Source organism: Cyprinus carpio, chromosome A10 (assembly GCF_018340385.1).
Source record: "Cyprinus carpio isolate SPL01 chromosome A10, ASM1834038v1, whole genome shotgun sequence".
Taxonomy (NCBI): Eukaryota; Metazoa; Chordata; class Actinopteri; order Cypriniformes; family Cyprinidae; genus Cyprinus; species Cyprinus carpio.
The window spans coordinates 12,859,003-12,885,146 of NC_056581.1; the positions used below are offsets into that span (position 1 = coordinate 12,859,003).

Consider the following 26,144-nt stretch of genomic DNA (forward strand, 5'->3'; position numbering starts at 1 on the left):
ACTGTGTTCTTTCACACACGAGCAGCTCATGATCTGGTGTTTTCAGCATCTAAGAACGGCTCAGTTCTCAGTAAATGCTGACACAAACTCAATGAACTCCATGCATGTGCTGTGAGCTTGGTTCACTTATAACATGCATTTGGGAATGCAATATGCATTAACCATCTTCCCAAACTTGTAATGAGATGCATTATTAAAACAGCTGTCAGCAAATGTTTTAAAGGCCTTGGTAAAGCTCAATGTTTGCTTAAAAATTAAAAGAAAGCCATCAATATAAGTATTGTAATTTTACAGTTTTATAGTACTGTAAAATAAAATCATTATTATTATGCAAAATATTACTATGGTATCTTTTATTAGTATTTTGATTTAATAATGAATTAAAAACTGATGAAAATAAAAATGTATAATAATAATCGTTATTATTATTATTATTATTATTTTCATATTGATATACAACAAACAAAGTTTTGGCCAAACTTTGCAGCCCTACAAAACAAGCACAGCACTGGATTGTGCAACAAATTGTTTCTTTTTGAAGAGGAGTGTTTATGTTACCCTGTAAAGGAGAAAATGAGTCATTAAACGAGATTGTTAGATAGTAATGTACAGACTGTATCTATTTGAAGAGGTGAGCCTGTGTTCATGTTTCAATGAGAGACTGTTAGTCTGTAAATGAGAAACTGCATTAGCTTGTAATAGAGACACTGTGTTAGCATGTAAAGAACAGACTGTTTTGCTTGTAAAGGAGATACTGTGTATGTTTTGAGGAGGAGAGACTGTATGTGCTCGAAAAATTGAGACTGTGCCTGTATGGGGAGGTCAGTGTGCCCCACTGTAGCAGAGGGAGCACACAGAGCGTAAACACATTAACGTCACTGTGCTGCTGTACGCTCGGCTGCATTCACAGACTCTGACTCATCAGGGCTGGAATGGGAAACAGAGGACACTGGCAAGGGGGAGGCCCAGTGCAGTCACACACTAGCAACTGACATACACTTGCAGACACATCATTAGACACAGGCACACAAACATATCCATTAAATAAATTACATAAACTATTAAAAATATGAATTAAAAAAAATAATGATATATAGTAAGTATTAGTAATATAAAAGTAAATATTGATTTTATAAATATGAAATGTATTCTGGTATTTAAACAAAACTGTGTCAAAAACCCATCCCCACGACTGCAATTCAAAAAAACGATCATCTGGAAAGCATCTGAGAAGGCTTAAACCTGAGAGTCTATGTCATGTAGTCCTGCGTGACATTAGAGGTTTACTAGCTGGTTTTACGTCCCGTTACAACCATCACACTTTACACAGTCTTTCATTAGGGGGAGCTGTAAACGTCAACAGCCATTACCTCATCTCTGAGAGCAAAGTCACATGGCCGGCATGACATCAGTCAATACTCCATACTGAAAAACACAGAAACACACACTACCTTACACCTTTGCATGCCGATTTCTCTCTTACTATAAACAAGGTTCCTGCAGGTGCAAGCGGTCCAGAGGAAATTTCAGTCCTGGTTCGCCCATCGACAGAAACAATATTATCATACACAACAATGGGATTTCTGTGTACGGCAAAGCACAGATTTCATTACAGCTAAAAGCAAACAGTGATGCTGTTGAGTCATGCCTGTTAAGCACTATAAATACAGACCTGCTCTGTGCTAATGGCCTGTAGCCCTGGCACCTCCAACCGCAGGTGGCAGATTGAGTGACGGGCAGAGACCCGGGCACAGGGCAGGGTGGGTAAAGGAACGGGGCGACCGCGTCCATACATCCGAGCTCACTTTCAGCATTGTCACTCAGCACTGGTGAAAATATGGCAGCCACACCCGAATAAAGAGATGACAGGAATAATTGTCACATTAGTCAGGCGGGCCTGACTGTGGGTGCTTAAAATATCCTGTGCTAACTGCTAAAATGTGTACTATTTAATGGGCCTTGGAAAGAAGAACACGCCAGATCTCATGTCACACCCAGAGTTTAAGGACTGCTGAAAGGATGCTGTGTGTGTGTGTGTGTGTGCGCATTTACCTTAAAGAAAATAAAAACTTGCTTAAAATGTATTCACCCTCAGGCCATGCAAGATGTGGATGAGTTTGTTTCTTTATAGGAAAAGATTTGGAGAACGTTAGAATTACATGACTAGCTCATCAATTTATCCTTCTGCAGTAAATGGGTGCCATCAGAATGAGATCCTAAACAGCTGATAAAAACGTTACAATAATCCACAAGAAGTCCACACGACTCCAGTCCAAAAATCCAAGTCAAAACCAACCAACATATTTGTTTAGATGTGTTTTGGATTGTTTTTGCTTGATTGCGGTGCTTGATCTGTACATATTTCTCTCCTGATTCAGAAAGCAACAGTATGAAGTTAAAAATCTTATTGATGGATTTCACAAGATGTTAATTGATAGACATAATTTATCAGCTGTTTAGACTCTCATTCTGATGGCACCCATTCATGTAATGTTCACACGATGTAATGCTAAATTTCTCCAAGTCTGTTCTGATAAAGAAACAAACTCATTTATATCTTGGATGGCATGAGTATAAGTAAATTTTCAGCAAATTTAAATTTTTGTGTGAACTACTTCTTTAAGGACTGTCGAAAGGTCACTGTGCAGGTGTGTGTGTTTGTGCATGCACATTTACTTGAAGAATCGGTAACCCAAGTCAGACAAAGACCTCTGAGGTACATTAATCAGTAAAAGTAGGTCTCTGTTAGGACATCTAACACTGGGGACCAGGTGATTGAGACTGGGGCCCTTCAGAGGACGGGCTTCCGGAGGTTACCATGAGCCGCGGCGCTGAAAAGCACAGGACAGGCAAGCCCAGTGTTGAAAAGCAGTAAGTGGATCTAGGGTTAATGGAATCTGTGCATGTGTGCATGCCTATCTTTGTGCTTTTACACACGAAGAGCGTCCTTACGAGTGTGTAGAGCATATACGTTTAAGTGTGCATGTTTCAGCATTCATCCGAGTGCATCTGACAGCACAGCCGTTTGCTCGAGAATGATGGAGCACAGCCTGAAATCTGATCACGCTCCCAAGGCCAGTACACTGCCCACCCAAGGAGATGAAGATGAGTGTGTGGGTTATCGGCTGCTTGCAGACACTAAAACACACAAACAAACACATACACATTCACTGCCACAATAATATGTTGTTTAGGCAGCCTAAGGTTGCGTAAAACCCCCAAACAAAGAGTATAAGAGCTCTTTTGACACTAAACAATAACGCAGCAGTGTACTGTATGTATTCGCTTTCGAAGAATATACGTATTCTTTTTCATTCTACAAACAATAGTAGTAGATGTTTTCTTTGTATTTAAGCACATAAGCATTCACTTGTGAACAATATATAAAGGATCTTTCATAAACAAACACTGACTGTATCAATTTACACTCAGCTGAGAAGAAAGAATCATATGATAATTTTGAAAACGGTACATGAGATACGATAACTGACAATTGTAATCTAGTATTTTCTTATCAAACATCACAAAATGACATTGTTAAAAGAAAGCGGATGTAGAAAAAGGCTTAAGGCAATGTGTGTGTCAAACTAATTTCAGATTTTTTGCATTCAGTGGCTTAATTAATGTAATACAAACAGACAGGGGAATTTATTTTCCATATATTTCCAGGCTCCCATCCCAATTCTTCCTAGTCTTGGGGACATTATGGGATTTAAAAGGATAGTTCACATAAAAAAGAATTACGTTGGATTCAGTGTTGTTATGGATCCCAATGACTTTTGTTACATGGGCAAGAACAGATCTTCAAAACATCTTTTGTGTTCTTCAGAAGAAATATAGGTTTGAAACGACATGAGGGTGAGTGAATGATTACAGAAGTTAGATTTTTGGGGGGACTATCCCTTTAAGGCTTGATTTCTGACCGCAGGACTGTGAATTGCAGGGTTTTGAAAGGATCGCTGGGGGTTGCAAAGGCTCGGCTAACGTGACCAATCTGTTGTCGGCTAGGCCGCTTCGAGAAGACAGATTACTCTTCTCCAGGCAGCTCAGGGACAGACGAACCCCCAGAACTCCAGAGGGAGGGTTCCCATTCCTTGTCTCATTCCTGTCAACTTTAATGACCCAGTGCAATTTCTCAGCACAAAGGGATTCTAAACAAGGTGGAAAAATTATATTCAGCCCTAGTAGTGCATCTTCCTACAGACTCAGAGGGTAGGGTGTCAGGTTCAGGTACTCGCAACATGCTCAATGATGCATTCTGATGGGAAAATTAATTAATTATTATGACGTCATTTTTTAATATTTCATATCCGTAATAAAGTCACCAGGTGGGCGATGATAAATTACACTCCTCACGAAAAAAAAATATTATAAAACTATTAAGGAATCAGCATTTGTTTTAAAAACTAACAATCAAGTACAACCAACAGTGATCTAAGAGAATTGAAACTGGACTCGCTTTGAAATGTGGGGCAGCGTGATTCATAAACATAGACACAGTAGTCAGAATATCCAAATGCATAACACTCAACAAAGTCCAGTGGTGACTATCAGACAGGAAGCGCTGAGAAACAGCCAATCAAGTCAGCTGAGAGAGACAGGAAGTGGCACACAGTCAAGCCCCATCAGTTCCACTCCAGTCTCATTCCTGCTTTGGCTGAGCAGATGGATCAAATCCTACAGGCACAAATACAATGAACCAGTACATTAAACAAGTGCTCTCAACCTCAGAAAAATAAACACAAGGAGGGGGATGGGTGAGAAATGAAATAAAAAAAATATATATATAAAATCTGAGGTTTGTTTTGCTATTTTACTTTTTTTTTCTTTTTTCACTCGACTTTTCTTCAATTGACAGCTCTACTAACCTGTCAGGAGGAGATAGTGTAGAGACACTAATGCTAAAACCCCACCATGAACCCGAAGGCTATGCAGAGAGACAGATCTCTCCCACACAAGCCTTTAGTAGGTCAACTCCTCTTCAAGAATACCATGTAAAAGCAAATCACCTTTGACAAAACACAGAAGAACTTTGAAAAAAAAAAAAATTCTGAAAATGCAGGATGTTACCACATTCAAGCATATATCAAACAAACATATTCAAAGGCTAGACATAAATGAGCCAATAAAACTGCACAAGGTCCATTATGAATGTTATGGCACTATATATACACACTATCATTCAAAAGTCTGGGGTCAGTAAGATATTTTAATGTTTTTGAAAGAAGTCGTTTATGCTAACCACAGAATTTATCTGATGAAAAATACAGTAAAAATAGTAATATTGTGAAACACTAGAATTGAAAAAAATTATTATTCTTACATTGCTGTTTAAGCCAAGTTGCAATTCCAAAACTCCAGTTTATGAAAATAGCAACCAAGTTTCAAATATACACAAAATATTGAGAAAGAGCATGATTAAACATGACTAAAACCCTGAATAAGATCTTTTGATCTAAGCAGACTAAACATCTGTGCAAACCTCCCACAGGTTGCTCTTTCATAGCCCAAGAGACAATGAAAATCTCACTTTTGTATATGTCATAACTAGCAAGTATTGTTGACTATGAATATTTCTATGAGACATAAAAAAAAGAGGAAACAGTGATGAGAATTGTTTGAGCTCATTTTGAAATCTCTAACTTTTGATTGCAGACATTCATCTTTTGCCCATCCCAGAGTTGATGTTGTTAAGAGATTCTGAAAGTATAGTGGAGACAAATGCCAGATTGGGGTCTTTTTCTCAGGAAAAAAAATAATTAAGCAAAAAGACTCCTCATTTAATCTCACTGCAGCCTAGAAAAAACAATTGACATATATAAAGAAATATGATTCGTGATTTTTCTTTCCTACAGGCTGTGAAATCATTTCATTGGTCACGTATGAATACAGTGAACGCCTCGGGTCTACAAACCGGATATATTGTCGACCCCAGACCTCAATGGATTGTGCCTCCACAGCCCCCCGTGCCTCCATTACAGTGTCAACATCAAAGGCATTTTTCAGTGTGCTAGTCACACAAAGCTCTCTCTCTATCTCACTACCTCTACACACAGAAATACACATACACACACACAAGTACACTGTAACAAATTCAGTCCTTGGTAAATACCCTAACGTCGTGTTACGAATGGGACGGCTATAATTAACAGTGTAAGACGCCAGTCTGCCAGCGTGGGCGGCGTGCCAGTGGATCAGCCCTAATTACTGTATTCATTTTGTCAGGACCATTCAGTTCACAGCTCTCTTTGACCAGCCTTGGCAGCCAATGAAATCTCTGGACACTAACATCACAACGTCTAAAGGCCAACCAGCCGTCCCCTTTAAGGCAACATCAAAGCCAGTGAAGGAGCAAAAATCAAAATGGCTGACACACACACACATACTGTACACAACAACAATCATAACTGCAAAAAAAGAAAAAGGACGCTTTTCATCGACTGACTCAATGTTCTTTGTAGTGCGCTTTGACACTGAGAATCAGCAAAAGAAGCATCAGTGCACATGTAGGCAATTATGATCAAAATATAGTACAAAAACAGTACAAAAAAATCTTCTTACAAGATCTTCACAAGAATTTAAAAATTAGCTCTTTCAATTCATGAGTTGAAATTAATTTAACTGAACTGAATTGGCCACAACACAGGAAGCGGAACTGGAAAGGTAGGAAATTTATTTTAGACATTTTACAAATACTTTTGCATGAAGTTCAATTTATATTGATTATTATTAAATACATTTAAAATCAGATTTTTTTTAAACAATGAAAAGTACATATATTAAAAAAAAAATCCATGGGTGTTCTTTTAAACTGATTATTAATACAATTTAATGTTTAACATCTTAGGTGTATTGTTTATGTTACCATGTTAATGGCTTATGCATACCAAAAATCAAAATAAATTTAATTCAAAATCAAATTATTAAAAAGTTACAGCAGTCATATGAATTTCTTTGAATTTTATTTCATTTCGATTCAAATTTCTTAAATTCAAATACAATTCAGTATCCTACATCAACTCGGATTCAAAGTGGAATTTAAAAATCTCAATTTAGTTCTAAATGGCACACAAGGCTGTTTGTGATTTGAACATCAAACAAAGACAGTATATCCTATCAAAAGTTACCATATTTTATTAATAAACATTTCTGATCTTAGGAACTTTTCATTGCTGAACAAAGTAAACAAGGTCTTTCGTCTTTTATTGCGACTTTCCTTCTCATCTGAAGTTGCCAGACATTTTTCATTTTTAACCCCTATCCTCCAACCACCAGCATATATAAATACCTAATCAATCTAATCAAATTATTATACAGAAAATAAAGTCCCACTATACATTTTTGTATACGAATATTGTTTAACTTAAAAAAAGCCACATTACGGATACAAAATGGGTTGCGAGCCCCTTTCCCGTTTACTTTAAAGAATGTACATAAAGAGCAGGTATATTAGCACTGTGTGGTTTATTCACCATCAAATGCTCAGTATAAACTTTAAATGTGCTCATGGTGTTTGCATGTGGTGCAACACTAAGCGAAAATGCAAAAAATGTGATTTTTATCAATGGTGTCTAATGGATAAATTCAAAATATGTGAGCTAGAGGGGAGGGAATGCACATGACCTTATGAAAATATTTCCATCATGCAGGCAGCTCTGAATATAATTTCAGCACAGACACACTGGTCTCTTTCAGTCTCCATCACATCCTATTTAAAACTCCATTTAAATGAGCATGCAAAAGCTAAACGAAAATAGGGCCAAATGTGGCGGTTGTTTGGGTTAAATATTTATGCGTTCGAAAAAAAGACAAAATGAAGGGATCTGTGGCAAATTTAACGGCTGCTTAGGATTATTTATTTCACAGGTGCATGGCGAGGAAAACACAGACGTTACGTAATCGGTTGGAAAATAACGGGTCATCCTAACAAATCCCTATCTGTCACATTGACATCACATAGCGGACAGTAAACTTTTCAACCTGCATCCTGAGGCGAAGCAGAACCGTGAAGCAGCTAGATAAATAACTAGTCAATAACAATTAAACAACAACAGCACAACATTAGTGGACTGAAAATGGAAACGGATATGGAGAGACAGAGAAACAAAAATTCATCTGTCCAAATATATACAGACAAGTTCTGAAAACTTTAAAGGGACAGTTCATCCAAACATGAAAATTTTGTCATTATTCCTCAAGTCTTTCCAAACTTGTGTGATTTCCTTTTTTCAGTGCAGCACAAAAGAATAAATTTTAAACAACATAATAGTCACTCTTTTCTGTGCATTTACAATGAATAGAGACTAGAGCTTTTAAGCTCACAAAAAAGCACATAAAAGCACCATAAAGTATCAAAAAAGGAAAAAAGAACAAAACATCCAATTCATGAACGAATCATTTCAGCCTGTTTCTCACATTAAGGAGTCATATGGCCTCAGAAGAGTTTGCACACAAGTAGTTTGGACTACATTTATTTTACTTTAATTGTACTTTTTGTCATTCTGTAGCTTTAAAACCCCAGTCTTCATTTACTTATTTATATTAAAAAATATTGATATTTTATGATATTCAGCAAGAATATCCTCATTTTTGGATAACGTTCAGTTCCTTTTTAAGGAACCACAACCAAATCATATTAAAATGATGCACAATTGCACACTTAGTGTGTATATACTTGTATGGCAAAATACAAGTATATATACATTTTATTATATTACATTGTATTATTATTAAAATATGATCAATTCATAAAACTTGAATAAAACCTCACACATCAAAAAATCAACATCTGAATGAAAGTAGTTTATGACTGTTTTTATGATACTTTAAATGGTGCTTTTTTTTTGTCATTTTGAAGTTTAAATAAAAACTAGAAAGGATATTCAAATTCACCTTTTTCTGAAAGTTTCGTTTAACAAGAAAGTTGGTCAAGAATCAAATGACAGAATTTTTGGTCCTTTAGCTAGTGGAGTAAATAAAGCCCAAACACCCCGCATTAACATAAAAACTGCTGATACAACAAAGTCCATTGGGGTTAGATTACGGCTTGCCCTGTGTCTGAAGGAATGGTACAGTAAGGTAGCCATGGCACATTAATTCCACATCCAGCAGCCCAGCCATTAAGGTAAATTTCCAGCTTCCCTCATCAGAGATAGAATTTCCACCTCTCTGACTGAGGCCCTTGATGTCTTGCACCTTGGGTACCGAGCAGAAAAGCACTCGGACAGACTTTTTTTTTTCTTTAACAGGGTTCACAGAATCTCCGAAAGCGTGGCCTCCCAGCCAAAACCCCCGGCACGATTAATTTAGTAACGGGTTATTAAGCCCAGACATAAATTGCAGCCCTGGACATTTTAAATGGAAAAGGGGGACTGATTTATTGAGGCTCCGGAGACAAAACAGGTTTTTTATTTTCCATTTATTCATCGGCACTCTCTGGGAGTGGTAACTCGTGAGGAATTCATGAAACGAGAGGTGGGAAAGAGGGAGCAAGAGGGAGGAAGGCAGGAGGTGACGGCAACCGTGATCAAAGATATCGCTGGCCGGAGCACCGCGGTGCCCTTGAGTTCTCCACACTACAGATGGGTTGGCAGAGACTTCTCAAAAGCAAACACAGCGAGGAATTATACGGATTTGCCGTTTGGAGGATTGGAGGCACCTGTCTGAAATCTTCACAAAAACACTATTATGCTGATAAGGATATTATTAATCAAAGACTAAAAGAAAAGCCCAAGGTTATTTTGAACTGTAGATGTCTTCTGACAGCTGTCTGATGTTTCTTTCTCTTACTTCTTTGCCTTGATTCCTAAATCCTGCACTGTTCTGACCCATTATCCTTACTAACATTAACTTCAGCATGATACTAAATCGAGACAAATAAACAGCAAACAAATTACAAATAAACAGCCTCAGGCAACTGAACAAACAGACAATTCAGTCATTCAAAATTAATTAAACATTTTTTAATTAACGTGTTAACACATTTAAGGAAAGAAAACAATAATATTAAAGTGTTGGATGACACGTAGCATATAGAATCTAGTATCAGATTTGTATGAAATACTGTATTTTTATACTTTAAAATCATATTATATATTGTATTATTACTATTAATATTAATTATTATTATTTTATTAAATCGGTTTAAATTTATGAAATCTAAAAATGTAAAATGTCTATTAATAAAATGTAAATATTTATAAATATTAAAAATATTTCCATATTTCATACTAAATTCTGCTGTATAAAAACACAGATTACTATGCTTTTGTTTACAAATAAATTTCAGAATGAAAGAGTCAAAATCAATAAATGCATTAAGCATGTCATGCATCAATATGCAAGCAAAAACTAATGCTCCATGTGCTTTAAGATTTAGAGTCTGTAAATACTATAGGACAAAAGCAGAGTCTATAAACATTATTGTGCATGTCCACACATTAAGAATAATCTGTTTCTAAACAGAACAAACATCAGATAATCATCCTGATCCAAAGGTCGCAATGTTCTCCTACTGTCAGGATGTGTTTGTTTCAGAACTCTATCAGATCAGAGACGGTTTTCGGTAAATAAAGAATCACTGATCCTTACTGTCTTGCTAGCATGCATCATCAGTTTTTCCCCTGGAACATGACTTCACAGACAACCCTATGGTCTGGACACGACCGTCCGCTGCTATTCATGCAGACCAAGTGTTCCCTAAATGGATAAACCATAATATCCTCTGGTTTCTCTGCTACTGACCTCTATTACAAGGCCATGCCGAGCTTCAGACAAGTGCAAAATCTAAAAAATAATCTAACGGCGCGGCCATGCTCTAGAAATCATAATAACAAGAAAGCGACTCTACAGGGTGCACATTTAAAGTCCTGTAAGCAGTCAAGATGGAGGCAGAATCCATGCAGAAAAATATCAACTGATATGAAAGGCTGAAACATGGTGCTTCACAGGTACCCGGGAGACCAGGATGTGAGGGTCCAGACATATGACAATTAGGCACTCAAATTCCCCTTCGCTCCACTACCTTTGAGCTTCCTATCATTTGGAAAATCATTTCTCGCTTTTGCTCACCTCTGGAGTATTCTTCTTGAACTCGCGGCTTTGGTCGATGAGTTTTTTCCTGGACTGCTCACTTTCATCCTGTCTGTTGGCTAGGGCTGTGGCGGTGGCATCCAGTTCTTTCTGTGGACAGATAAGGGAAAACGATTCACATGATGTTCTAGAGGTTCAACTGATTCATTGAAAATAAGCTGCTGATTCAAATTATAATTTGAGCTTAAAGTTTCAGTGAGTTGGATTCAAAAATAAACAATAATAAAAAATATATCAACAAACAAAACAAAACAAAAAAAAAAAATAATCAAAAATATAAACAAAATCTATAAAAAATTCATCGAAAGTGTTTCAGTAAATTGGTTTCAAAAGTCAATATAGGAACCAATTTGTGAATGAACTGCTAAGTAATTAACTAATTCACTGAAAAGAACCAATGGATTCGATTCACAATTTGGACTAAACTATTCATCGAGTCAAATGTCAACTTAAGAACTGATTCATAAATTAATCATTCTGTCCGAATTATGAACTAGATAAACTGATTCACAATTACTAACTGGCGCCTCTCTATGAAGAGGTGGGCAACAACTTTCTGTTGTCCACAATCACAGTCGTCGCCCTCAGACCGGTCACATTCGCCAAAATTGAAAGCTGTAAAAACAATACGACAGAACCTTCTCGCCAAACATCACATCTATTCCGCATGAATCATGTGTTTTATAAAGTGTGAGAATACTGCTCGGTATGCACCTGCGGGCATACTGTGGCTATAAACCTCCTGATCCAACTAACCAGTCAGATTCCCTGGAAAATTGCAACAGACACAACGCGATTGGCCGCCTCGTCCATCAGTCACCTACAGCGCGCTGCTGTCCCACCCCTGGTGGGCCTCATGAAAAGTCAGCAGTCTGCAGTCCCTGCCGTCCCACTCCTTTCCTCTCAACAGCAGGGAGCTGAGCTAAAGAATATCATCTGACATCTGGGAGCCAGATGCTGGGAACAAATCAACTTAATTAGGCTGGAACTCTGTGCTCCAGACTCCCCAAACCTCCAACACAACAACTGGGGGGCTGAGTCACCACAGTCTCGCCCCAGTTTTACTCCCCTCTGTTATTATCACCTCCTCCTTCCACATAGGAAGACACATGGCTCCACAAAACACTCCAACGGAGCGTCCTTCGGCTAGTCTGGCAAGGTAAAAGCATGAGGGCTGATATCCAGGGACAAATCTGGTTTTAAAATACCATCCCTAGAGACGGGTGTGGATCATTGGTTTCTGGGTCAATGGGACATGTTTTAGATAAAAACGTCATGCTATGTAAGTGGGCTATGGTTCTGGTCTTCCTAAACGGCTTGTTATTAATACAAGTGGTGAGACCGTGACAGAAATAAACTGTGACATAATGCATTTACTCTAACAATGCACTAATATGACATGTACGTGAGCACTATTAAGGGTAGCCTACATACATTACCTTTATATAATCATGATATACTTGTCTTACACCATAATGTGATTTTAAAGGTCGTGCAGCCAAAATTACAGGAAATATGAATCATAATACAGGAAAGGTTGCACTTTTAACTTAGGAAACCATATGCGAATGAATCATTTTAAACTGTGAACCAGATCAAGGTGTTCAATGAAAAGATTCTGTTGATTCAATTCACAATTTCAACTAAACGACTGAGATGGATTTCAAAATGTCAACTTCAGAACTGATTGTTAATGCCATTTTCAAGGTCATGGAGTAAAAATAACAGGAAATATGATTCATAATACACCAAAAATTGCACTTTCAACTTCTGTAAACACGCATCTGTGAACAAATCATTCTGAAATGAGAATAGGATAAAGGACTTGTTGAAAAGAATCTGTTGATTTGATTCATAATTTAAACTAAACGACTGAGTTGAATTGAAAATGTCAACTTCAGAACTGATTTGTGAATGTAATCATGATATATATTCTTGTCTTACACTATAATGTGATTTTTTTTAGGTTGTGCAGCTAGAATTTCAGCAAGTATGAATCATAATACAGCAAAGGCTGTGCTTTCATAGCTTAAGAAGCTATTTCATTGAAATATCAACTTCATCTCAGATGTTTCTCCTAAAGTTCCTTGGCGGAAAAAATGTTTTAAGGTTGAGCAACCAAAATTACAGCAAATATAATTCATAATATATAATAAAGATTGTGCTTTCATAGCACATGAAGAACTTCAATTAGTGTGCATATAATGTGCATATAATAAAGCAGATTATTTGGTTTTGAAAGAATGAGAATACTGAGATCTTTGTTGTCTGAGCACAGTTTGAGACAGTCTCACTTGAAACTCGAAAGGAGACACAACAGAGTTCACTAGGGTCTTTTCTTCTCAGAGACTTAATGAACACTCTTAATTTAATCTTGTTGCTGTCAAAGAGAAAGGTTTGAGATATTAAAGAGCGAGATTTTTCTTTTTACTGGTATCAAAAGTGCTAATGCCCCCTGGGGTATTCCATTCAGCCCCCCAGTGTAGTTCAAGGAAGCCCTGTAGCCTTCCAATGAGAGTCGTTTATATAAAGGACCAAATTGTTCCCATAATAGCTTTATAATTTTCCTAATGGAAGAATTCTGCTGGCTCAGGCGGCGGTGCTTGTCTTAGTTAATTTGTTCAGTAGTAAACGCTGATGGAACAGATTACAGGGCTCCCCAGAGAGCCAGGCCCTGCCAGATACTATCAGCTGCATATGCAGCAGGGAAACGTCAGCGAGGCCTCTCTCTCTCTCCATCTCTCTCCGTATAGCTGCTGTTTTTTCTTCCTCATTCTCTCATAACCTATCTTTCTCACAGGCCATTACATTTCCTCCCCTCTCTCTCTCTGTATAACTGCCAGTGTCGCTGTGCCACAGAGCACCTGAGCACTCAAGAGGGTCAACAGCTCAGAGGCAGTCAGGAACAGATAAAAACAAAGCAAGACTCTAACACAGGTGAGAGGGGGCGGCAGACACACTCCTGCTGTGGGAGCTGTACTGTAACTAAAAATGGTGGAAATAATTCTGAACAAATGGGTTTATAATTCTGTTAGCAGGAAAAGCTGGTTAAGTGTACAGAAATTAAAATAATAATAATAATAATAGATCACATTCCTGGTCATATTGGCCGTGATTTATCAGTGCACAATTCCATATTTAATAACCATCAAACTATAATCAGTCCCTCCAGGATTTCGCTGAACTTTTTTTCAGATTTTTGCGGCCTAAAATGACTGATTTTGCTGTGGCTTTTCTCAAAATTTGCGGTGATATTTGCGGCATTTCTTATTGTTTTGCAGTGAAAATATACCACAGACAACATTCTTCTTACACTGTTATGACTTTTCTGACTTCGAGGAACATTGTAGGGCTCCAGACTACCATTTGAGGAAAACCAGCACCAGTGCCAATAAGTTCTACAGAAGGTGGCACCCGCACCTGACAGTAAAGCACTCAATCGCACATGTACATCTCGGAGATGTCTATTTGATGTCTGCATTTACATATGCAAGATGTATTTTTAAGAGTGCTTGCTCATCTGTGATACGTCTCTAAGATGTTTCCTGTCAGATGTCAAACAGACATTTATTAGAATGCATGTAAAACTGGTTCTGAGACGTTTATCAGAGTACACAGCAGATGTTTCCCAGATATTTAGCAGACATCTTAGAGATGTACTTGTGCTGTCTAGGTAGTTGAGATGCAGATAAAATTAACTTTTATTACTGTCACTCACAATGTCTAAATGTAATTTAATAAATACATACATATTTTTATATTAGGGAGTGGAAATGGCCTATAAGTACATCTCTGCAGACATCTTCTAGTGGTAATTTAATACCTTTTTTCATTTTAAAATAAGTGTTTGCTTTCCTACATAATGAAACTTTTAGCTTTATAAATGGGGGCAACCTATGAAGGATGCACAAATATTGTCACATTAAAAATAACGTTCAAATTCGGTAATACTTAAAGCTTTTAAGTGCTGGGAAGCTGTTCCTGTAGTTTTACTATGTTAAATCCATGTACATGCCATTTCTCCCACAAGTTGTTCCTGTAGTTTTACTGTTAAAACCATGGAGAATGGTGGTGATTTGTGTTTATTGAACAATGTTTTTCCTGGTTTCCACATCAGTGGCGTTTGTTCTGATATCAGCTTTAACATAATTCTTCCCCGAATTTGAATGCTTCTCACAAGTTTTCAAAGAGATGTTATTGATTCTGTGGCGAATTCGACTGCTTTCTTCAATGTATCTGCCAGCGCTGTGTATAACGGTGTCGCGTGATCGAGATCAGCCCATGGTTCCAGCTCGAGCAGATTAATGGTTTATGCTGTGTAGCCCAAGCGAGTAGCGTGGATTCATTCCGCTTTCGGTTCATTTATCCAATGTAGCTCTTGTAAATCGGTCATGACGAGAACGCAAGGCTGTTCATTCCATTTTTGGAACTGAGAAACAACCTTTCTTTGACTGAATACGCTTGAACTTTTGGCGTTTGCCATGATTTTGCGTCACGGCAAAATCCTGGAGGGGACTGTAAGCGTCTAAGCCCAAAAATTTGCGAAAGTTTTCATGATTAAGTGGAAATTAAGTCTGGTCTGATTTTTTTCTTCTGTTTCTTAGTGTTGCAGGATATTTTCACGATTAAGTGGAAATTAAGTCTGGTCTGATTTTTTTCTTCTGTTTCTTAGTGTTGCAGGATATATGAAAATAAAATCAACATCACAATATTTTCAAATCGTGCATGCTTAATTATAATCATTGCAGGTTTCAGAGTGAAGCGCTTCACTTTATTTACTGTTAACTGCGCTAAGATGCTAAAACACTTCATCATGAGCTGCTTGAGTGTAAATGAACACAGTGCTGCGCTTCACTCTAAAACTCGCAGTGCATATATTTATTTGCCAGTAAACTCCCAAAATGAAAGACTGATGGTTTAGCATTTGAAAATGAAGAACTTCTGATGGAATTATTAACATTGTAAATTTTACAGTTGCTCTATAAATTTTTTAATTAAATATTCATTTTTTATTTTACATTATAATAGGACTACTACAATATAGTCCTTATTTAAATATTTGTATTTAATAATGACAATTAATTCAATTTTATTAAAAATAAAAATATTAAATGGGTCAAAAACTGTGGAAATTTTGCCTTTGAAAAGTGAAAAGACTTTGACATTTTATGATTACTGATTTTTACTGGTTTAAGCTGGTTCTTGTAAAGTGTAAACCCAAGTGTAAACATCAAAATCTGTCTTCAGTGAAGTGATTTTTCTTTTTTTTTTTTTTTCATTATTATATTGCACAATGTAAACAGTGTACGGCTGGGCGATATATCGCATGTGATTGTCACGCGCATTTCGTCAGTAAAGCCGGTTCCCTGATTTCCGCTAAATCGCCATCACCTGCTTTCAAATGGAGCGGCATTTAATAGACAGAGCCGCAGATCACTGACAAGCTATGCAGTATCGCGTTCATTATCGCAGATGAATCGCCTTCGATAATGAATGCGATATTGCGTAGCTTGTCATTTGTCCATTTGAAAGCAGGTGATGGCGATTTAGCGGTAATCACGGAACCGGCTTTACTGACGAAATGTTTGTGACAATCGCATGTGATATACCGCCCAGCCCTATTTTCCCAATATCATACCCAATATCATCACACTACAGAGGTGTTGCAAATACACGTCAGAACATGCACACTAACAAACAGATAGCATCAACAGTTTTAAACTCTTAAGTCAAAACAAAAGTCGCACCGAGACGACCTCTTCACTGTCCTTTAAATTATTTTTTTTTAAATAAAAACACCAACAAAAAAAAAGTTTGTCCAGTGTACTTGAGTAAGCTGAACAGATTTTCCAGTTTTAGATTTTTTTATAGCTTGTCCTTTAATCATTTGGTCTAAAAAAAGGTGACCTGATTTCTGAAGGGTATGACTTTATACTTAAGTGAAAAAAAAACAAAGGCAAGTGTGTGTATGAGTGCGTTTTGAAAGGCACCAACGCCTGATATTAGCACAAATAGCGCTAATCTATTTTTATGCCGGCACAGCCGTTAAGCCCTTTATCAAAGTCTTTGCTATTGCTGCTACCATTTATAACAAACCTGCTTTGTGTGAGCAACTAATCTCAACACTGACCTGCCGATTTGAGCTCTGACTGTTTACACTGTAGTTGGGTCTGTTAAACACCAATGCCAAAGATTTGGCAGCAGAAGTGTGAACCTTGTCACGTCCCGAAAAGAGATCCCTCAACATTGTGTTCAAGTTTGTGACCTCTAAAGCCTGAATAATGTATTTGACCCCTTAACTGATGCTCTGGAGTAAAAGGCCAGAGTAAAAGGAAGGGTACAGTGCCATGGATATGTGACTTTACCCACAAAGTGAAGAAGCATATTAACATTGTTTTCACATAAATGGGTCATTGTGCCCTCACACCTGAAGTGCCCGTCCTGTGAGCGATGATTTAATTGCTTCTGAGGGAGTGAGAACGAAAGAACAGCAAGCAGAGGGAAACTTGACTACCCTATGAAATCAACTTAAAGTTTTGTTAATAAAACTATAATTTAAGAGATAATATCTATTTAAAATATACACACATATACACATATATATATATACACACACACACACACACACACACATATCTTTTTCCTCCAAGAAAATGGATCAAAAATATTAATGACTGTTACCACACAGATTTTCATCCAATCAAAAGCCCTCTAGAATGAAAATGTCCCTCCCACTTCAACCACCTGCAACTGATTAGCCAAGTAGCAAAATATGCCTCATAGCTGCAATGTATCTGAATTTGACTGGATATTTAAAACAAAATATGATAAATCCCACACAAACTTCCCGTTTTAATAGGAAATACATTAGTACAAGAAAGAAACCTGCGCTTATGTACTTTCATTACACAAAAGTTTGGTGTTAGTAGAGCAGCTAAGCTAACACTACTAGCACTACTGGCAACAATACTAACTTTAAAGTCTTCATTCGCACGCTTGCCATGATTCACTGATCAATTTCACACATTCCACACAATCACTCTCTATTCCAAAAGCACCACACTGAAAATGAGCCACATGATTTAAATGTTAAACAAATTTTGTTAAATGAAATGAAATATGAAGCCAAATATTATGTAAACGTGATTAAACATAACCTAAGTGTAGTATAAATAAAGAAAAATGCTAAATATTTTTTATGCTAAGAAATGTGATGTCACTGTTTTTAAGCAATTTTTGAACAGACAATTATAAAAACTATAATTGCCTCTGCATTTACCTTTATGATTAAAAATTCCTTAACAGCCTTAAGGCCAATTTATACTTCTGCGTCGGGTGCGCGTAGTAGGTACGGCGTAGCATACGCATTGACGTGTACCATACGTCGTACCCTTCGCCGTACCCTGACGCGCACCTCCTCAAAAGTGTAACTACGCGTTGCAAGATCTGTGATTGGTCGGCTTGGTAATCACGTTTCCTCCTATTTTCCGGAATGATCTTCTGCACTCTGGACCGCCCGCCATTTTTTAAATTCCGAAATTCAGAAGAGCCAACAAAAAAAAAGATTAAAAAAAAAAAAAAAAAGCCATCTGTATGACTCCTCTTCGGGAGAAGTATAAATTGGCCTTAAAAAAACTATAAGATTAAAAAAAAAAAAAAAAAAAAAATGTTCTGACACAATTCACACCCTGGATAAACTAACATTTACCAAACCACAAACAATACAACATAGCCTGATCTGTTCAGTTCATTCCTTGTTCTGCGTCTTGAATTACACACACTGTCTGAAAAAGTTCAACAATGACCTAATCGCACTGCACGAACAATGCATTTGTGTCAGTAGTTTATGATACACTAAATCTTCCTGTCTCCGTTAACTTAGATGGCTTAATTGCAAATCAAGGATTTGGCATGCCGTCAAGATCCACTATCAAACAGCAACAAATCAGACAAAGACGTGTGAGTAATATCGTTGCAGGAGGTTGCGATAGCACAGAAACTTCACACTGTGGCATGCGGTACCCAATCAAGACCACCGCGTTCACAGAGCTTTATAATGTGAGAGCCCACTGTTGTAACCCCTGGGAACACACGCATCCGCACGCACGACGCACTCGCATACACACAATCTGTGAATAACAAGGGACCGTGGGGTTGAGTCTCATTAGATATGGACAAACTACAGACCAGACTTCATTTCCATCCAATTAAGAGACACTCAAAGCATTATGGGGGCTTGCTGATTATGATGCAGTACATTTGGGTCGTCTCAGCGCAACAATGTCCCAGTTGTTGACAGAAGAACACTCCCTTTCATACCAGATGGGGAGGGCAGGAGTTTTTTGAGGAGGTTTAACAGACTGTACACGCATTACTAATTCCAACTTGTTTTGTAGGCTGGACATCAGGAGCGACTGCTTAAAAATGTTTCCTAGACAGCGTGACTCTCAATGACTTTATCTGTCAGGACTGATTCGTCTCAACATTCAAGTGATCATGCACTTGTTAACATGGGAAACGTCTCTACGTGTTTAAACTGAAATAGTTTGAAGGCTTCTCAGAGTCACACAACTGGGATTATGACTGACACATTATATTCTCATTAGGATAGTATCTTTTTAAGAAACTCTCTCACAGATCAGCGTTATCTCGCGTCAGAGCAGACCGGTTGGTCCACAGGGCTCACGATATCAGCCGCTCCTACGGCTGTAATGAATCCAGGACCGGTTCACCATCTCACACGCCATGTTTGCTATCAACAGAGCTCTCAAGGGCTTACAGTGCAGTTCATTAAAGCTGAGGAACAAGAACAAGCCCAGAGCTTATTCTCTCTTTCTTTTTCCTCTCATTTCTTTCATTCGTTCTTTCTATAAACCACCATCGTTCCGCCTTTGATTTATTATGCAACAAGATCAGCAATTTACTTCAGAGGCTTTCAGTCAGCACTGAAAGTATCGCGATCTGAGGGGGTCTGAGAGCACAAGTTGGTACAGCTTGTCACAGTCGCACAATACGCACTTTTAAAAAGAAAATCATCGATTTGTTATCGAGATAAGTGCAGCATGCCTTTACCTTGGAAACTTTTAGGTTTCCCCAAGCAAATACATACACCTCTGCCTCCTCCACTGCTGATAACAGCATTCCTCAAATGCTGTATGGGTTTTAGAGAAACTAATTAAAGCAATTATATCTCTGGTTGGGAGTGGAGGCAGCGTCTGGGGAGTGGATCTCTGGTTGGGAGGGACGTGAACTGTTTCTCAAACAGTTAGACCGGCCCGAGAATGGATGACAAAGGACACACAGAGATCATCTTGTGTTTCTGGATAGCAGCCGAGACAATGTTTTTTGCCTTGAGAGTAAAGGAAAAACAATTACTAGCTCCACAAAAGTACACGTCAGACTAAATACTGCATGAAATGTCTATGAAACTTAATGAACAAGTTTATCTAGATTTTTCCTTTTGCTTATTTAAAATTATACACACACACACAACAAACATATTAATTATCAGGAATGACAGACAGAAAAACATTGCATTGGTACTTTTATTAGCATGCTGTGCTGCAGCAAAAAGTTGCTTCTTTAAATAATAATAAGAGTCAAGAGCTAACTACCAATGGCTTATAGAATGGCTTACATAGATTATGAGATAATACACAGCGAGCAAATCACCATGGGAAACACATCTGCCCTTGTAGAATATTGTTATTGATTAGAATATAACTGAAATGAGTGTAATCTATCAGAATAGTACCAAAGAAATTCTACTATTATATCTGGTTCAGCGGAGAAGCCTAAGAGAAACAGAGTGTGCCACAAGAATGGAATGTACCTACTTACGGCCACCTATTTCAGGCCTGGATAGAAACAGTCATATACGGTGAAGCCCTAGTCACATGGTCACTGCTTAAAATACATAAGTATATGTATGGAATGTATTGATTACCTTTGGAACGTATATATGAGAGTTCAAGACTGGACTTTGGAGTTACTCTGTGACTGGCTCAACTTTATTTCTTTGACAATAAAGTCTATCTTTTGGCATCAAATCCTCAAGACTTTTTGAGAATGCTTTTTTTTTAAAGAAATAACAAGGAATGGAATGTACCTACTAGGACTGGGCAATAAAACTATAACAATAAAAATTGTGATATAATTTTCCTTGATAAAACGATAATAAGAGTTTGATAAATGTTCGATATATATGTGAACCAGATAGAATTTCTTTGGTACTATTCTCATAGATTACACTCAATTCAGTTATACTATAATCAATAAAAATATTCTACACCCTCAGCGTAAACACACATGGCTTGTCCCAAGTAAGCGAGGTTCTTTGCAAAAAGAGCACAAGTGCTGCATTATTTTTCAAGAATTTAATGACTGAGTCTAGCGTCTAACCACCACAAACTCTTGTGCATATTTGCATTTTAATACAAGGTTTGTTTATCCTGGAATCTCTGCTGTAAACTGAATTAATTAGATGTTCAGAATCATAACTGGAAATTAGCATAACGGGGCAGAGAGAAGAAAGGAGGAGGTGTTTGTTCTTCACGAGACAACAAGCAGTTAATTGTTGAGGGCTGGGGGCACAGACGTGACCTGAACTAGATATAACAGTGTAGTCCAACTGATTCAGAGAGGCCAAACTGCATTGTTCTAATTCGTTGTTCTCATTCACTTGTATACACAATAAGAATGTGAACAACTCCACTACAATCAACAAAGCTGTCTGTACTGCAATTGTCAGTGAAGCGGTCTACTCTAACTCCAAATATGTGACTCAGAATCAACGAAACAATCTATATTGTAAAGGCACAATTTTGAATTAAAGAAGCTGCCTACAGTGCAACTGCGTACACTGAAAGACTTTGACTTTGAATTAACTAAACGTAGGGCCCTATGAAATCGGTTTTATGTTTTTCCCCCCATTTTTATTTTTCTGGACTCCATTTTAATGGTTAAATTAAATTTTTGTAATCAAAAAGCATGTCTAATTAATTTAAATCATGACACTTATACAATTTAATAACAATTAATAAGTAGTTTAACAAAAAATACATTTTTAGGATTTTGTGATTATTTTTTTTTTTTGTTAATCAAATGAGGGTATAAAACATTAATTTTTAATCAAATTAAATTAAACTAAATAAACTTTTGTTGAACAGCACTTTGTTTGGCAAAATAAATTTTATCAAAAAAATTTCAGATTAACACAAAAAAAATGTTTTAATAAAGAGTAATAACTAATTAATATTAATTATTAAGAAAATTTTAGATTTTTCCTTAAAAAAGGTTTTAATAAGAATTTTATTATTATTAATATTAATTATTATTATAATATTCATTATGTACATTATTATGTATATTTTACTGTACAGAAACTTGTCACAATTTCTTCAAGTTAAACCGTTTCTATGTGTGTGTGCATAATAATATGATGAACTAAAAATAAAAACATTTACACTTGCAACATTGAATTTAAAAAAAAGTCTAAACTGCAAATGAACAAATTCAAATCAAAGCTGTTTACACTTCAATGTGTAACTTTAAATCAACAAAGCTCTTTACACTGCAAATGATCAAATCTGAATCAAAGAAAACTAATAAAACTTTGTTAGTTATAAAGCAAGTGTTAAGTTGTAAATATATGACTTGCTTTCAACATAAGCAGGATCTAAGACCTCCTCAAAACATGCTTTGTGGACACTGTAATGGGGATGACATTTCAAGTAATTCCAATGCTATTTTTTATTATTACAAAAAAGTGAGTGGGGGGTGAAAACAGTAAGACAAGGGTCTCTTTGAGAGAATGTTTCCATGGTTGATCAGTTAGCATGTACACACACAGAGCTGCAAAAACACAAAAGATGGTGACATAGCAGGTGAATCAAAAACATATATCAGTTTACCAGTTAAATCCTTACTTTAATCTTTCCATATTGCTTGACTATGTTTCACCTATAAACAGCTCAACCAGTATTTTATGTCAACTGATCAAATCTTCTCTTTATGTTTTCGGTTGGGGTTAAGCTCCCTGCATATTAGTATGTGATTTCAGCACCTCATCTGCTTATTAGGCAGCTCTTGTATCTTTCGCTCGTATTACCGCAGAAAGACAGGTAAACAACTTTATGCAAATTAAGTGGGAAGAGACAGTGTCCTTCACAAGTGAGGAGGACCACTCGCTCCACGAGTAAGGGCTGGTCATTCCAGACTGCATTAAAACAGAATAAAATAAAGTTCAGAACACGGTGTATGAGAGCGATAACGTTCATAATATTCCCTAACCAAAATCAGACCACAATTCAATTCAGAGCCTGTATTTAATTAAAATAAACACTCAAACTAAAAATCACACCCATAATTCACCAAAACCATATTTCAAACCCATATCCCTTTCTTTCTTTTCGACAAAACCAAAAAAACAAGACTAATTTTGAAGTTAAAACAAAACCTAATCTTCTATATAAAATAAAAAAAAATAAAAAGTCAAGCTCTAAAAAGGGAAGAAGTACCTCAAAAAAAACAATTGTACATATGACTAATTTGCATCTTCTGAAGCTGATGCACTATATATCAGTACCACATTGATCATCAGCCTATAACAGAGATTTATCTGCATTATTAAATATCTATCAGCCAATATTCCACCTATATTACCTTTGCCATCATCTAAAACCCACTTAAAGCTAATCTTTAATAATAACTTTAATTTAGTAACACTGTAAATGTTATCTTTAGCTGATCTCAAAATGAATAGACCTATCACTTTAACATACTGTACATTATAATGTTGTGATGCCTAAATTAAATCAACAAAAAATTCAAAACTAAACATATTTATCTCTTAGCTTTTCTACTTAGATACATTTGCATAGAATTTAAATATCACAACAAAATACTTGCTCAATATTGGCTCATAGGCATTAACTAGAATTTCAAATCTGTGCATCTCCAATTTTTTAAAGTAAATGGATGGTGATGCGTTGCATAATCATATCAAACCGGATGTGATTACAAATTATACTGTCAATGATGACATCAAATGAAACTGGTCCTCATGGGCTTTCATGATACTTTCATTGAGGATATCAATTTGGCACTTACTACCTACAAGTCACTGTAAAAGAGAAATAGAACAGCATGAACATTGTTAAATATCTCCTTTTGTTGAAAACTGACGTGAGAGTGCATAAAAGAATTTTGAACTATTCCTTGTACACCTGTTGTGTAAAAGTGCAAATATGCAAGAGTAAGCCCACTAGTCACTATATTTTCAAGCTCTGTGCTGAGTATGGAGTACAGTGCTCACAGCAGTAGTGTGTACACAGTATGCGAGCAAAGATGTAAGGCAGTGTGTGAGGTAAACAGTAATCTGGCTGCTATTGTGTTGGCACTGGCATGTGTATATGTGTGTGTACTGGCTTTCTGTCATCGCCGGCTGTGACCTTAGAGAAGGTGCAGGAATACAACTGACCTTCAGCACGCCTCAGTCAATCAACCCTCATGTGTAACACTACACAAGTCCAACCTTCATACATCAACACAAACAATAGTTCTCTAACAGCATTAGATAGGACAACAAAGAACTCCTCCTTTTGATCCGCTGCAAGGCAAACATCTTAAATCCTTTAAAGTCAAAGTTAGGTGTTCATTTAAAAGGAATTAGTACCAAAAAGCTTGTTCAGTTTGTTTATTTTCCTACAATTGTGGCAATATAGCATTAGCAACCACAAGAACTGACACATAACTGCTCACAAAAGTATAGTAAAGGAAGGGATTAAGAATGCGTCAGCAGAAACGTTCCCGAGCCCGAGTGGAAAAGCTAAACTCAAACACTGACTCAGCAAATAAGGAGCTGCTAACTTTAGTTCGGCGAGTGGCCAAAAGCCCCCCCTCACCCCCAGCTCCATCCCCATGACTCCTAGCTGCCATAATATTCAGAACATTATTTTGATTGTGAATTTCCTTGCAATGCACATCTGCTGAGCTGCCCTGAACTCGAAATATGCTTACATGCCATGTCTAAATACAAAACACAGTCAAAGGAATATGCAATATCGACATAATGGGAGACTGCTTGGGGAAACAAATGACACAGACCAAGAAAACAGACAGGAAAGCAGCTGGAAAAAACATGACGAGGATAAATTGGTGGCGAGCACTATTTTAGGGGCTTTTTGCTGCTTTTATTGATAGAACAGATGAGAGATCACAGGAAATGATTCAACGTGGGCCGCTCGCACATAAACACAACTCTATGAAATGTTGGAACTTGTGTACTGCGCACTAGGCCAACTGTTAGTGAGCACTTTTGATAGATTACGCTTTAGAGATGTCAAGAGTATAGTTCGATGCCTAAAAAGGGACATGGCGATGGAAAAAAAGAAAAGCGTTGGAAGGAAAAATTATAATTTAATGCTTTTGCATTCGCTTGCAAAAAATGGTGTTACCCATGAGAAACTCAGGTAAAACTTTTCATATGAGATGGGAGAGGAAAAAAATATTTCAATGCTTTTGTGAGAAAACAAAAGTTTTGAGAGTGAATGCAAAATTTCTTGGGGGAATGCAAAATTTTGGACGCAAACAAAAAAGCTTTCAAACATAAAATTTCCTCCAAAATTAGTTTTTTTTCCACTACCATGTCCCCTTAGAGACTCTGAAAATTAAAGTAAAATATAATAAAATAAAATACCAACCTTTCAGCAATATTGGCTCAATTTAGTTTTTAGTATTTTATTATATTTTTATTATTTTAATCCTTATTACTGAATGTTTACTTAAATAAACAACTTGTTTAACTGCAAATTATCTGAAGATTACATTGTACTGTTTTAATTTAATTAGCTAAATAGCACATTTAATTTAATTTAATAAGCTTATATTAAAATGTGGAAAAATATGAATAAACTTAAATTTAAAAATTTACTATACCTCAATATTTGCTGTGAAACTGGTATCAAAAATTATTGGTTTTTATTGTGGTATTGATATTGACTACTGAAAATCTTGTCATTTATGACAACCTCCTTAATACTGTAAATTTTTAC

At 36.7% G+C, this 26,144-nt stretch overlaps 1 pseudogene; it reads right to left on the minus strand.

Annotated features, from left to right (window-relative positions):
* LOC109096874 overlaps window positions 1–26,144 on the minus strand; it is a 108,715-nt pseudogene that overhangs the window by 66,039 nt on the left and 16,532 nt on the right.